Below are 12,855 nucleotides of genomic sequence, written 5' to 3'. Positions count from 1 at the left end.
TAACTGTAACTTTGCTACTGTTAACGAGTCGTAATGTAGTAAAGATCTGTGTTTTCCGATGGTCTTAGGCGACCCTGCTAGCGGTTCTCAACCTGTGGGTTGCGACCCACAGGTTGAGAACCGCTGCTGTAGAGCCTAAGACCATCAGAAAACACAGATATTTACATTACAGTTCATTAACAGTAGCAAAGTTACAGTTATGAAGTAGCAACGAAAATAATTTTATGGTTGGGGGTCACCACAACATGAGGAACTGTATTAAAGGGTCGCGGCATTAGAAGGGTTGAGAACCACTGGTCTAGAGTTTGTCCTTGTGATTTATTAATAGTCATCGCAAATGCTGGCATCATGGGAAACTGTCTTCAAATTAATTTAAATGGGAGACCAGTGTCTGATAGGAACAAATCAATTCTTGGAATCAGAACAACCTCTCCTTCTGCAGATTCTGGTAATACTTCAGCTTCGATAATGTTAGGTTGCAATCTTTTGATAATAAATCTAGTACCATTACAAAGACCCCATTTACTATTAAGATTTCTCAGTAGCATGATGATTGCACCCACTTTCAAAATTTAATTTATGACACAGTATTCCCAAAGGAGTAATACTATTAAGAAATCCGATGGGAAAATTTTCCTTTTCAGCATCATCCATTGAATCAATTGAATCATCACTCAAATATATGTGAAAATCTCCATCGAGTATATCCAAAATTTCTTCATTTAATTTTTGAACATGCTCATTTTTTGGACAAAGAATCGCACGTTTAGATATATTTTTAATATCTATAGATGCAGTATTTCCAAAGGTAGTTTCAATAATAGATCCGTTACAAATCATTTCACAGGGGATTTCAATAATATCCATTCCTAAATGAAAAGTGCTATCAAGTTTGCTATCTCCAGGTTTTGCTAATCATTCACTATAAGCAGAATCCTCTGATCTCTTATTTGTTTTAAGAGACAACTTTCTGAAACATCCCCAAACATCACAGTACTTTAAACTCGTTTGTACTATGGCTGATCGCATAGCATGTGGCACAGTACTGAGACATTGTCGAAAATCCCCTCCGAGAAGGAGTACTTTCCCACTAAATGCAACATTCAAATTCATAATTTCTCTTAGTAATCTGTCTATGGCATTTATAGCATGACTGGATGCCATGGTGCATTCATCAATAATGAGAAGTTGGGCCTTTTTAATGGTTTCAGCAACTTCACTCTTCATATCGAGTCTAGACATGGAAGTTTTATTTAATGGAATTGGTACTTTATATTGGGAATGAAAGGTTCTTCCACCGTGAAGTAAATTTGCAACAATTCCTGTAGATGCTGTGGGTAAAACAGTACCACCATGACCTCTAATATAATGTATTAAAACTTTATACAGATATGTTTTTCCACTACCACCTGGACCATCCAAGAAAAAGCATTTGTGGTGTCCAGTTTGATCCTCGGTGGTTGAAGTTATAGTCTGAAAGGCTGCCAACTGTTCATCGTTCAGATCATTTATCAAAATCTCTGCCTGTTGTCGCAATTCATCACATGTAGTTGTATTAGTTAATAAAGGATAGTCCAGAAGTTTGAAATGCAAACATTTCATTCCATGCAATGTGAATACTTCTTGAATTTCGTTAAGGGCATACATTTCACAGTTCACACAGGCACCTACTCTTCGGTGTAATTTCCAACAAAAATTTTCAATACAATGAGATTTATTCTCATCCCATAATTTGTCTGCATCAGAAGGACATCCAAATACACACATATATGCAAAAAGTTGCCATAGTTGTTTGGGCATATTAAGGATGATCGCATTGTCAATCATATCTTTCCAGATAGTTCGCAGATCAGCAAAACTTATTGCACCTTTTACATGCAGAAGCAAAAGTCAAAGGTAATACCGTTTTGGTTCTCTAAAGCTCACATTGACCAGCCTACCTAATACTTTATTCCCGTCCTTTTGGCGTTTTCTCCACGAAGAATTATTAAACACATAATGTTGTGGAATCTCCCAGTAATAATAATTACAGGTGTCGGAATCTTCTCTATTCAATAAGAACCAAACCGTCAAAGTCGAATTATGCCTTTTAGCCCTATCTATAACTTCACCAAAATCATCAGTACAATAATACAAATTCTGTTCATTTGGTAAATAAATAGCTAATCTTGTGATTGCATGAGATTGGTCATGCATTCGCATTGCAAAAAGTCTCCAAACAGCCTCAGGAGCACTCACATACCTGGAGTCAATGAAGTCCTGTACTTCGTCATGATGGATAATATTTTTTTCAGGAATTTGAATATTTGCACAATCATGCCCTTTATAGATGTATTTAAATAAATACTTGACACTTTTAATCAGTGTGCAGACTTCAACGTTTATATGACAGTTATAATTAAGGCACAAATACGGGTTATAAGGGACAATCCAAGTGTTATCAATAACTTTATTTCCAATAGACATGGTGCTACCAGATCTTCGTTTGTATTTGAGATATCCATCAATATTTCCAGTGGTTGCATTTTGAAATTCTTTCGGATATCCCTTTGAACATTTTCCATTTTTCCATACATGGACTCTTTAGATTTTGTATTCCACATGATCCATGTACCATACTTGATTTTACAATTTGAAAAAGTCGAGGACACTGGTCTTCATCTGGAATTTCTGCCTTAACTGTACGGTCAATGTCATCTTCTGTTCGTAATTTGGATTCACTATCTAATATCAATAATATGTGAGCGTAAGGCAGTTCACGTTTTGCCAGCATTTTAAATTGTTTATAATATCTGCCCATTTTGGGTTGCATGTCATTGTTATGAATAAATTGGGCTTGCCATACTTTGTTACAATTGCCATAGCATCCTGATATCGCTGCTGCATTTTTCTGGGACTGCCCTCAAAAGATGATGGAAGTATTTTCATTTTACCAATCGGCACATAGTCATTTTCAGATTTAGATGTGAGATAATCCATCAAACTCTCAACTTAGATTGGTTTGCTTTAATGAAATTTATCTGATTGGCTTCCATTTTTTAATATGAATTGACAATATACTGTTGAGTTAATTTTCCTGAATTTAAAATAGGATTGAATGTGTCCCAGATGGAGAGATGTAATCCATAATACTGCATTTGTTTGACTTGTCCTTACCTTTCATCTAGTATTATTGTCAATTACACTGTCATCTCTGAGTCTTAATGCAATATCCATTCCCCCACCCTTTTCACCATGTGGAAAAAGAATAGGATATGTCATTGCATCTAATGTAGGAAACAGGATACTGATTTTTCTTTTTCATTTTAGTGGCATTCGGATTATTGGGATCTGGTTTACAATGAATGAGCAAGTCCCTTTCAAAAGGAGGTTCTCCATTTTTGTTTCTGAATATGACGGCAACCTTGGTTACACGGAGAATTATATCTCCCTGGGTCACTGTTACAATCATATTTAATCTCCATTGCTACTTCCGTGGGAGCAATACTTTTTGCTGTTGCTTCAGATTGGGCTTCCTTTTCTACCTCATGTAGCATCTTGTATGATTTTGTTAATTCATTTATTTCATGCATGAGGTTGTTGATGTTGATCATGAGTCTTTCTGAACAACCTTGGTTTTCTGGCATTGCTAATCTTTTACTCGTCGCTTCAGCCATATCTAAAATATAGTTGAGCAAACTTCCAAGAAACACCATGCAAAAGATGTAAAATTCCATTCCAGTACGGTGATAAACTTGTCCATGTATTCTAAAACAGTATGGCCCATATCATATCCTGATGGTGATGCAATATCTGCATCCATTGAAGCAAAATTCAGATTTTTTTTATTGAATTATTTATCGAATGAATATTTTCCATGAAATTTTTACTGTCAGAATCTTCATTTATCATTAATTTTTTTTTAAATACGCCAGGTATTCTGGAAAATGTATATCATTTGGACAAACTTTACCTTTGCTACAACATGAGTAAATTTTCCATCAGATGGTTTTTCATTGGAGAAATTTAGTGATAGGCAGAATTGACATGTAACAGTCATTCCGCCACAACTATGTTGGATAATTGCATCCTTATTTCCTTCATTTTTGCTATGAAGGCAGTTTCTACCAGTATTGGTACTACTTGTCGATGGCTGTTCTTCAGACATAATTCTATCTACGATGATGCTTTCTTTTGGCTGCAGAGGTACATTGTGCCAATAGTTGGTCTTCAGACGTATTCTGTCGACACCGGCCAGGGGAGGGACTGCATGGAATCAGGCTCCCTCCTGTCAGGGTAAGGAGCTGCAGGGGGATGGGGGGAGCACGATTGGGGGCAAGGCTGGCCGGGGGGGGGTGCTATCAGAGCTTTCATTCTCTGTGTGGTACCACCCCCACACCCCTCCCCCCCCACCACTGGTCGCCTCCCTTGCAGGCGACAGGCATAGGGTGTGATCTCTTGGCTGGCCTGGGCCTCCCTCTATGGGGCGATCAATCGCAGGGTTCCCAGATCAATGCCCTGCAGAGGGGCCCCCCCAACCACCAGAGCACTGCCAGTCAGGTAGCCTGGGCCTCCTACTTTGAGGCGATCGATTGTAGGGTTCCGCAATCGATCACTGCACACAGGGAGGCCCTGCTCACCCGGCCGGGGCTCTGCAATTGATCGCAGCACAGTGGGAGGCCCTGCCCACCTGGCTGGGCCTCCCTCTGTGGGATAATCATGTGGTGATGGCTGGGGCCCCTGACCAATCGCATCACACCCGTCTTGGCTAGCCTGGTGCCAGTGTGTGTCATAGCGTGGTTGTCCAGAAGGTCGTCTGGAAGGTTGTCCTGATGGTCAGTCTGCTGTTCAGTCGTTCAGTCGATTTGCATATTGCACTTTTATTATCATAGATAAACTAGAGGCCCGGTGCACGAATTCGTGCATGGGTGGGGTCTGGTCGGCCCATCGGGCCAATCAGGCCAAGCCAGCCAGGGGGAGGGGCCCAAGCCCCGCCCACGATCAGGGTGGGGTTGATTGGAGGCGGGGCCTGCCAGGGGGAGGGGCCATTGGGCCATGTGGTTGGCCAGCTGGGCACCCCCAGGTCGAACTCTTGGTCAAGGGGATAATTTGCATATTAGCCTTTTATTATATAGGTTAGGGGTCCCGGAGTGCGAGAGGGCACTTTGCAAAGTTGCTGTCATCCAGGGTATGGAATGAAAACGCAAGTGTACAGTAAACCAGATTCGGGGCCAACAGAGCCCCAGCAGCAACATAACCCACGGCCAAAGGTGGAATTACACAGCCCCATGAGGAATCGGGCTTCCCACTCTCTGATTCCAGGGTGCGTCACCTGAGAACTGCCATTGCCAAGTCACCGCAGTTTGTCAGTAACCATATTTGGGGCCAACAGTACAATAGCAACAACATAACCCATGGCTGAAGGTGGAATTGTGCAGCCCCACGAGGAATCGGACTCCCTCCTCTCTGGTTCTGGGGTATGTCACCTGAGAACTGCCATTGCCAAGTCACCACAGCTCGGCAGCTCCTGCGTTGAGCGTCTGCTCCCTGGTGGTCAGTACACATCATAAGTATCAGACAGCCGACTACTTAGCCTTTTTATATACATACAATATATATATATATATATATATATATATATATAGAGAGAGAGAGAGAGAGAGAGAGAGAGAGAGAGAGAGAGAGAGAGAGACACTAGAGGCCCAGTGCACAAAATTTGTGTATGGGAGGGGGGTCCCCTCAGCCCAGCCTGCACCCTCTCACAATCCTGGACCGCTGGCTCCTAATCGCTCGCCTACCTGCCTGATTGCCCCTAATACCGCCCCCCCCCCCCCGCCAGCCTGATCGCCCCCAACTGCCCCCTGCTGCTGGCCAGGTTGCCCCCAGCTGTCCCCTCCCTGTTGGCCTGGTCACTCCTAACTGCCCCTGCTGCTGGCATGGTCACCCCTTCACCCCCTGCCGGCCTGGTTGCACCCAACTGCCCCCCTGTGCCAGCCTTATCGCCTCTTACTGCCCCTCTGCTGGCCTGGTCGCCCCTAACTGCCCCCCCCCCCCCCGCCACCCTGGTCACCCCTAACTGCCTCCCGCTGCCAGCCAGGTCACTCCCAACTGCCCCCTCCCTGCCAGCCTGGTCACTCCTAACTGTCTCCCCCCCACACACACACACACTGGCCTGGTCACCCCTTACTGCCCGCCCCCCCCCCCCCCCCCCGCCATCCTGGTTGCTCCCAACTGCCCCCCCGCCTGCCTAGTTGCCCTTCACTACCCCCCCTGCCAGCATAATCACCCCCTGCTGGCCTGGTCGCCCCCATATGCCCCCCCCCCCCACCATCCTGGTCACCTCTTACTGCCCCCACTGTTGGCCTGGTCTCCCCCATCTGCCCCCCCCCCCCCTGCCAGCCTGGTTGCCCCATGCAACCTGCTATTCAGTCATTTGGTTGTCCCTCACTAACCCCCCCTGCCGGCCTGGTCGCCCCATGCAGCCTGCTTGTTCAGTCATTTGGTTGTCCCTTACTAACCCCGCTGCCAATCTGGTCATAGGCAGCCATCTTGTGAGGATGTGAGGGTCAATTTGCATATTACCTCATTATATAGGATAGCTGTGAGGTAGCTACTTTATGATCTCCATTTGTTGATGAGAAAGGTTCAACAACTCTTGCAAGGACAAGTTTGGATTTGGATTTAATTTAATTTGTATTTCTCTTATGATTAGTGACATTGAACATCTTTTCATATTTCTATTGGCTGATTAGTGGCAGAGATAGAATTTGAGACAGCCTAACTCAAGAGCTTGAGCTGTACTGCTTCTGATGAGGGTGAATATTTAAAATCCTTACCTGGTCTTGAATTGTCTCAGTTGAAATAGCTGGAGTGACGCATTGTTTTTTCCTCCTTCAGCAGGCTAACTGATCATATTCTCTTAGCAATGGCAAAGATACAAGAGAGGAACTCCTGTTCAAAACCCATTTCAAAGCTCTGTTTCCAGATTCAAGGGCTGTGGCAGTCAGCCAATCCACAATGGGAGAAAAACAGTGTTGTAGGTCCACTTACTCAGTGTCCCAGGGATATCAGACATCCTTAATTTCAACCATTAAAGTAGAACTATCTAGTGCTGGTTCCAATTCTTAACTTTTCTTTGTATTCATAACCTTTGCCATGATCCTGTCACTATTTTGCTTGTTAGTTCATTTTGCTCATTGGATTCCACAAGAGTGAAATCATATGGTACTTTACTTGTCTTTCTCTGACTGGCTTATTTCACTTAACATATGCTGTCCAGGGCCATCCATGTTGTCACAAAAGGTAAGATTTCCTTCTTTTTTGCAGCCGAGTAGTATTCCATTGTGTAAATGTACCACCAGTTGTTTATCCTCACATTATCTGATGGACACATGGGCTGCTTCCAAATACTGGCTCTTGTAAAAAAAACGTTGCTATAAACATAGGGGTGCATATGTTCTTTTGGATTAATGTTTTGGGTTTCTTTGGATATAGTCCCAGAAGTAGAATTGCTGCGTCATAAGGCAGTTCTATTTTTAAGTTGTGTTTTTTTGTGTGTATGTTTTTTTGAATTTTTATCTTTATTGATTTCAGAGAGGAAGGGAGAGGGAGAGAGAGATAGAAACATAAATGATGAGAATCATGGATCAGCTGCCTCCTGCACACCCCCGGGGATCAAACTTGGGATCCCCCAGTCTGCAGGCCAGTGCTCCATCCACTGAGCCAAACCAGCCATGGCCATTTATAAGTTTTTGAGGTAACTCCATACTGCTTTCCACAGTGGCTACACCAATCTGCATTCCCACAACAGTTCACAAGGTTTCCCTTTTCTCCACATCCTTGCCAACACTTATTTGTTGATTTATTGATGGTAGCCATTCTGAAAGGTGTGACATGATATCTCATTGTGATTTTAATTTGGATTTCTCTGATGATTAGTGATGTTGAGCATCTTTCCATATTTCTATTGGCCATCGTAGGTCCTCTTTGGAGAAGTATCTAATCAGGTCCTTAGCCAATGTTTTAATTGGATTGTTGTTGTTTTTTTATGTTGATTTTTATAAGTTCTTTATAAATTTTGGATATTTACCTCTTATCAGATATGTCATTGGTAAATATATTCTCCCATTCTGTAGATTACCTTTTCGTTTTGTTGATTTCCTTTGTGCAAAAGCTTTTTAGTTTGATATAGTCCCATTTATTTATTTTTTCTTTTGTTTCTCTAACTGGAGGAGATATATCAGAAAAAATACTGCTATGAGAAATGTCCCAGATTTTATTGCCTATGTCTTTCTACTAGGATTTTATGGTTTCAAGTCTAGCACTTAAGTCTTTAATTCATTTTGAGTTTATTTTGTGTATGTTGTAAGAAGGTGGTCTAGTTTCATTTTTTTGCTCGCATCCAGTATTCCTAACACCATTCATTGAATAGACTATCTACCCCATTGTATGTTTTTGCCTCCTTTGTCAAATATTAATTGACCGTAAAAGTGTGGGTTTATTTCGAGGCTCTCTATTCTGCTCCATTGATCTGTATGTCTGTTTTTATGCAGTAGCTTGCTGTTTTGATTAATATGGCTTTGTAGTATAGCTTGCTATCAGGTAGCATGATTCCTCTAACTTTGTTCTTTATTCTCAAGATCACTTGCTATTTGGGATTTTTGTGGTTCCATATACATTTTTGAAATATTCTAGTTCTGTGAACTATGCCATTGGTATCTTGATAGGAATTGCATTGAATCTATAGATTGCTTTAGATAATATGGACATTTTAATTATGTTAATTTTTCCACTTATTTGAATTTTCTTCAATTTCTTTCTTCAATGTCTTAGAATTTGCTGAGTACAGGTCTTTTACGTCCTTGCTTAGATTTACTCCTAAGTGTTAGTTTTTTTTAAGCAGTTGTAAATGGAATTCCTTAGTTTCCCTTTCTTATCGTTCATTATTGGTGTATAGATATGCAACTGACTTCCGAATATTTATTTTGTATCCTGCTAACTTTACAGAAATCATTTATCAGTTTTAGTAGTTTTTTCAGGGAATCTTTAAGGTTTTCTATATACAGTATCATGTCATGTGCAATTTAATGACATTTTTACTTCTTCCTTTCCAATTTGGACGTCTTTTGTTTCTTCTTCTTGTTGGATTGCTGTGGCTAGAATTTCCAGTACTATGTTGAATAAGAGTAGTGAAAGCTGACTTGGCCTGAGTTGCTCAGTGGTTGAGCATCAACCCGGAAACCAAGAGTTAACAGTTGTATTCCCTCCTGGTCAGGGCACACACCCAGGTTTCGGATTGATCCCCAGTAGTTTGTTTCTCATCAGTGTTTCTCTCTACCTCTTTTCCTTCCTTCCTCTCTTTCTAAAAATGAATAAAAACATTTCTTTTTAGCAAAAGAGTAGTGAAAGCTGACATACCTGTCTTATTCCTGATAGTTTTTGCTCATTAAGTATGATGTTGCCTGTGGGTTGTCATATATGTTGAAGTATGTTCCCTCTATTCCCACTTTTCTGAGAGTTTTTATTATAAATTGGTGCTGAATTTTATCAGATGCCTTTTCTGCATCTATTAGTATGAGCATGTGGTTTTTATCCTTCATTTTGTTCATGTGGTATATTACGTTTATTGATTTGCAAATATTGTACCAACCCCCAGAATAAGTCCCACTTGATCATGATGTATTGCTGGATCCAGTTTACTAATATTTTTTTAAGGATTTTAGCATCATCAGGGATATTGGCCTGTAATTTTCTTTCTTTGTAGTACTACCTTTATCTGGTTTTGGAATTAGGATAATGTGGGCCTCTTAAATGAGCTTGGGAGTCTTCCCTCCTCTTGAATTTTTCTGCATAATTTGAGGAAGATAGGTGTTAGTTCTTCTTTGAATATTTGGTATAATTCACCTGTGAAGCCATCCAGACCAGGACCTTTGTTTGTTGGGAGTTTTTAAATTACTATTTCAGCTTCATTAGTTGTGATCTATTCAGAGTCTCTGATTCAGTTTTGGAAGATTATGTTTCTAAGAACATATAATCTTGTCCAGCTTGTGCAATTTGTTGGCATATAGTTGTTCATAATATTTTCTTAAAATCCTTAGGATTTCTTTGGTGTCAGTTGTTACTTCTCCTCTTTCATTTCTGGATTTTTTTTTTTTTTTTAACTTGGGTCCTCTTTTATTCTTGATGAGTGAGGTTAAAGGTTTGTCAATCTTGTTTATCTTTAAAAGAACCAGCTGTTGGTTTCATTGATCTTTTGTATTGTTGTTTTAGACTCTTTATTTCATTTATTTCTGCTCTGATCTTTATTATTTCCTTTCTTCTGCTCACTTTGGCTTTGTTTGTTTTTCTTTTTCCAGTTCCTTTGAGTATTAACTTAGATTGTTTGTTTGAGATTTTTCTTGTTTCCTGAAAGAGGCCTGTAATGCTATGAATTTCACTCTTATGACTGTTTTCGTCATGTTCCATAGATTTGGGGTTGTTCTGTTCTCATTTTCCATTTTGTTTCAAGGTATCTTGATTTTTTTTCCCCCTTGATCTTATTGTTTACCTGTTCATTGGAAAACAGGACTTTTAAGATAATGTAGCAATTCTTGAAATCATATTCCTCCCCTTCCCCAGGTTTGTTGTTATTTCTGGCTTCCATGTTTGACTGTTCCTGAAAGTTTTTGTCTTTGCTGAAATTCCCCGTCTGTTTATGCAAGTTGTCCACCTTTTCTGGTAGGCCCTTTTGTATGTATCATAGTTATTTTAATATTTCTATATGATTGTACCATTATCTGAGTCTGTTTGTTTGTTTTTTAATTTGTTTGTTTGCTTTGTTTCTTGATAATGAGTTGTATTATTTTCTTGATCTCTGTGTATTAGTTTTTGTTTGAATGTTGGATATCTTATATGAAATGAGAGACTGAGATAAATAATATTTATGCCTAGAAAAGGGTATGGTTTTTCTTAAGCAGCTAGTTGGGGGATTGAGTCCTTTTAGTCAGGAGTTGAGCTGGATTTGGATTTTGTTTTACTGAGATTGCTGGAGGGTTTTTCCTCAATGTTTGTGCTCTGCCATCAGCTTTCAGTTGTCTCTGTAGGCCTGTGTCATTGTCTGCCAGTGGTCTTGCCCCTCCCCTGGAAGTAGACTGCTGTTTTTGTTTTTGTTTTTTCCACTCATTTCTTGATAGGCTAGGGTAGGAAGGTGGGAGGGAGAGTGGGATCAGGCCAGTTTTTTGTTCTAGTCCCATCTCTGTTTTAGGCTCTCTGTGCCTGAGCCTTGTAGATGGGGCTTTATCAGTTATTTGTTCTCCTGCCTAAGGGACAAAAGGGTTTTTCCCCTCCCACACACTCTCCTTACCTCTGTTCTAATGGTTCAGTGAAGTTTGCTGCACTTCCCCCAAAGGCCTGAGAGAAAGGTCAGATTAGCTAAGTGGGCCTTCATACTTTTCCCATGGAAGTGGCAGACCCCCTCCTCCATGCTGAGTTGTTAAGTTTGTTACTGATCTCTTGCCTCATCCCCATCCCCATCTTTCTTATGAGTAAGCTTTTACTAGCATATGTCATGCTAGCTCACACTCAGCCGTTAGCAGTTCTTTAGAGTTTTAGCTGATCCCTTCTTACTAATTTTTAGAGGCCCTGCCTTCCACTTACACTCTGCCACAGATGAGACAGCCTGTATGCCCCAGTCTTTCCCCTGAATTTCAGGTCATTTGGTTGCCTTGCAACCTTAGCTCTTTAACCAGTTTTTTAGCTGTGGATAGGTCTGTTCTTAATTCTGAATAATTAACCTGTTTTCCCTATTTAATTTTCATTTGCAATAAAACACAGGGTTTATAGAATTGATGTGTAACTAGAGTAGGTTTTCACATGGTTTCTTAGAACCATGTCCACAGATGGTGTCATCATTGTGAGCCAGATCTGGATCTGGTTTGGCCTTTGCACCACCAGCCTCATGGCCTACAAAACTTCTCTAGAGGTTAACTCGTGCTCAAGTATGAAGTATTTTTCTACAGTAGTAAAAGCCTGGCAGCTGTACCACAGTATTCATAGTGTGAGAAGAGGGTGAAGAGAGTACATTGGCCTTGTAGCTGAGAGACTAGGAAATGAATCAATAGTTGAGAGTGGGCAAGAGGGTCTGACTTTGCCAGCTTTTTACTCAGTGTGCTCTACATGTAAGTTTGTGTGTAAGAACACATGGCTCACTGTTCTCTGTGCCAGGCTTGACTTCTCATCTATACCTTTCTGTGTCGTTAAGTATAATTACACACAGTCTGAATTACAGCACAGTCTTAACTGTGAAACACACTGCAAGGAACTTCCTTTTCGTCAAATCCAAATGGATATCTATGATTACTTCTCTAAGATAAATTCCTAGATTTAGATTCATCAAAAGTTTTTGGTTTTGTTTATTGTTTTGATATAAATTGTCCAATTTCCCTCCATAAAAAAAGTTTACTACTTTGCTGCCTTGAGAGTATACACAGTTTGTATGGACTAATGTTTGGATTTTATGTTTCAGAAGTAAGATAGTTGTGTGTGTTTCTTTTAATATTAGAACGATTAGCTTGATTGCTTCAAACTTCCAATATGTGGAAATTAATTTGAAATATCTGTTGAGAAAATAAACATGTTCATAATGAATATCTTCATGGTACAAACTACATACATATACCCATCTGTTAGGAGATGATACTTCATACCCTTTTTTTTTTTTTAACTTTTAAGATAATCCTATCTAATAAAAGAGTAATATGCAAATTAACCATCACTCTGCTACACCCACAAGCCACGCCCACCAGCCAATCAGGAGCGAATATGCAAATAAACCCAACCAAGATGGTTATGGCCACAGAGAGCAGGCAGGAGGCTTGGGTTTCCCTGGCAATGGAGGAA

The 12,855-nt window shown here is 40.5% G+C and overlaps 1 protein-coding gene across 3 annotated transcripts in view; it reads left to right on the top strand.

The window, feature by feature from the left end:
* The window catches only part of CDYL (chromodomain Y like), a 218,428-nt gene that overhangs the window by 158,086 nt on the left and 47,487 nt on the right, over positions 1-12,855 (top strand). The window lies entirely within an intron of this gene.

This window comes from Plecotus auritus (genome assembly GCF_963455305.1).
Source record: "Plecotus auritus genome assembly, chromosome: 2".
Taxonomy (NCBI): domain Eukaryota; kingdom Metazoa; phylum Chordata; class Mammalia; order Chiroptera; family Vespertilionidae; genus Plecotus; species Plecotus auritus.
This window is presented reverse-complemented; position numbering and strand designations above follow the sequence as displayed.